This window comes from Arachis duranensis, chromosome 1, assembly GCF_000817695.3.
Source record: "Arachis duranensis cultivar V14167 chromosome 1, aradu.V14167.gnm2.J7QH, whole genome shotgun sequence".
Taxonomy (NCBI): domain Eukaryota; kingdom Viridiplantae; phylum Streptophyta; class Magnoliopsida; order Fabales; family Fabaceae; genus Arachis; species Arachis duranensis.
The window spans coordinates 55,654,074-55,657,624 of NC_029772.3; positions in this window are offsets into that span (position 1 = coordinate 55,654,074).

Genomic DNA, 3,551 nt, shown 5'->3' on the forward strand with positions numbered 1-3,551 from the left:
GATGAACAAGAGAAATATTATTGCTGATCTGAAAAATCATGAAATTGATTCTTGAAGCAAGAAAAAGCAGTGAAAAAATAATATTTTACAAGGAATCATTGGATAAAGAAAAAGAAAAAGCCAATAACCTTTAAAACCAAAAGGCAAGGGTGAAAAGGATCCAAGGCTTTGAGCATTAATGGATGGGAGGGCCCAAGGAAGTAAATCCAGGCCTAAGCGGCTAAATCAAGCTGTCCCTAACCATGTGCTTGTGGCATGCAGGTCCAAGTGAAAAACTTAAGACTGAGTGGTTAATGTCGTGATCCAAAGCAAAAGAGTGTGCTTAAGAACTCTGGACACCTCTAATTGGGGACTTTAGCAAAGCTAAGTCACAATCTGAAAAGGTTCACCCAGTTATGTATCTGTGGCAATTATGTATCCGGTGGTAATACTGGAAAACAAAGTGCTTAGGGTCACGGCCAAGACTCATGAAGTAGCTGTGTTCAAGAATCAATATACTAAACTAGGAGAATCAATAATACTATCTGAATTCTGAGTTCCTATGGATGCCAATTATTCTACATTTCAAAGGATAAAGTGAGATGCCAAAACTGTTTGGGAGCAAAAAGCTACTAGTCCCGCTCATCTAATTAGAATCTAAGCTTCACTTAAAACTCTGAGATATTATTGCTTCTTGATTTCTTTTTGTCCTATTTTATTTATCTAGTTGCCTGAGGACAAGCAATAGTTTAAGTTTGGTGTTGTGATGCGCGGATATTTTATACGCTTTTTGTGGGTACTTTCATGTAGATTTTAGTATGTTTTGTTAGTTTTTAGTAGATTTTTATTATTTTTTAGGCAAAAATCATATTTCTGGACTTTACTATGATTTTGTGTATTTTTCTGTGATTTCAGGTCTTTTCTGGCTAAAATTGAGGGAGCTGAGCAAAAATCTGATTGAGGCTGAAAAAGGACTGCTGATGCTGTTGGATTCTGACCTCTCTGCATTTGGAATGGATGTTTTGGAGCTGTAGGAGTCCAATTGGCGCGATCTCAATTGGTTTGGAAAGTCGACATCTAGGGCTTTCCAGGAATATATAATAGTCCATACTTTGCGCAAAAATAGATGATATAAACTGGCATTCAATACCAGTTTCATGTTGCAGTCTGGCGTTCAGCGCCAGAAACAGGTTACAAGTTGGAGTTCAACGCCAGAAACAGGTTACAACCTGGCGTTCAACTCCAGAAACAGCCCAGGCACGTGAGAAGCTTAAGTCTCAGCCCCAGCACACACCAAGTGGGCCCCAGAAGTGGATTTCTGCACTATCCATCTTAGTTTACTCATTTTCTGTAAACCTAGGTTACTAGTTTAGTATTTAAGCAACTTTTAGAGACTTATTTTGTATCTCATGACATTTTTAGATCTGAATTTTTATACTCTTTGATGGCATGAGTCTCTAAACTCCATTGTTGGGGGTGAGGAGCTCTGTAGCGTCTCGATGAATTAATGCAATTATCTCTGTTTTCCATTCAAACACGCTTGTTCCTATCTAAGATGTTCATTCATGCTTCACCATGAAGAAGGTGATGATCCGTGACACTCATCAACTTCCTTAATCCATGAACGTGTGCCTGACAACTACCTCCGTTCTACATTAGATTGAATGAGTATCCTTAGATTCCTTAATCAGAATCTTCGTGGTATAAGCTAGAATTGATGGCGGCATTCATGAGAATCCGGAAAGTCTAAATCTTGTTTGTGGTATTTCGAGTAGGATTCAAGGATTGAATGGCTGTGACGAGCTTCAAACTCGCGATTGTTGGGTGTAGTGACGGATGCAAAAGAATCAATGGATTCTATTCTGACATGATCGAGAACCAACAGATGATTAGCCGTGCTATGACAGAGCATTTGGACCATTTTCACTGAGAGGATGGGAAGTAGCCATTGACAACGGTAACACCCTACATACAGCTTGCCATGGAAGGAGCCTTGCGTGTGTGAAGAAGAGTACAAGAGAAAAGCTGAAATAAAGAGGACAAAGCATCTCCAAAACTCCAACATATTCTCCATTATTGAGTAACAATTACTTATTCCAAACACTTTCACTTTTTACAATTAAATTCAAAGAACCTTATTGGCATCCTGACTAAGATTAATAAGATAACCATAGCTTGCTTCATACCAATAATCTCCGTGGGATCGACCCTTACTCACGTAAGGTATTACTTGGACGACCCAATGCACTTGCTGGTTAATTATGCGGATTGCAAAGGTGTGATTGCAATTTCGTGCACCACAAATCCACTAAGCAAGCACTGGGAGTTGTGGAAAATGTGTTGGTAAAAGTGGAAAAATTCTTTCTCCCTGCTGACTTTGTTATCTCAGATATAGAAGAGGACCCTAACACTCCCATCATCCTGGGGAGGCCTTTCCTAGCTACGGGCAGAGCATTAATAGATGTTGAAAAAGGAGAATTGTTGCTGAGAGTGCATGATGAGCATCTAGCATTCCATGTTTTTAAAACCTTGCATGAGATGAGCACCTAGCATTCCATGTTTTTAAAACCCTGCATGAACCTACTCAAGAAGAAGATTTTATGAAGGATAAGGCCAGAGATCAAAGTTTGAAGGAGGAAGTCAATGAGTTAACTCCAAGACTTCTAAATCTATGCTTAAAAGTAGTAGAGATGGTGCAACAAACCAAAGAAATCAAGGAGAAACTATATCCAGAACCCCCAGATAAGAGATTCAACATCCTAGATAAAGAACCACCAAGGCAGGGAGTATCTCTTGAGAAAGAAAAGAAGAAGAGGCCAAGAGGGTGGAGAAATAAGAAGATCCCTACTAAAGGCTTTTCACCAGGGGATAAAGTGGTGTTAAACACCTAACTAATGAAGGTGTCTCCACAATTATCTGAATACTACACTGTGAACCGGGTCCTTTCACTTGAACACCTAGAGATCATCAAAGAGGAGACTGTAAGGAAGTTCACAGTAAGAGGAGAAAAGTTGAGGCACTATGATTTTCAACTGCCATGATCAAAGAATGAAGGGCCTCCATGATCAAAGAATGAAGGATGTCAAGCTAATGACAATAAAGAAACGCTTGTTGGGAGGCAACCCAACCTGAGGTAGTTCACCTTTCATAGCTATTTCAATAAAAAGGTTAATTAGACTTATCTATATTGTAAAGAGCTAAGTTTGGTGTTGCACACCAAAATAAATTAAGGGAGAATAAAGGATTCTAAGTTTGGTGTTCCACCAAAGTCTCATTTAAAAGTACATTCTCACCTTCTGCATACATGGCTGCTAGCTCTAAGCAATTAGATAAACCAATTAACCAATTGTTTACTTTTTAGTTTTTCTAGTTTTTATTGTCTTTAGCAAAGATAAAAGAGAATTCATAATTGGTTAACTTGTTGCATCAGAGGCAGTGTGATGAGCGGATAATTTGTACGCTTTTTGGCATTGTTTTTAGTATGTTTTTAGTATGATTTAGTTAGTTTTTAGTATATTTTTATTAGTTTTTAGTTAAAATTCACTTTTCTGGACTTTACTATGAGTTTGTGT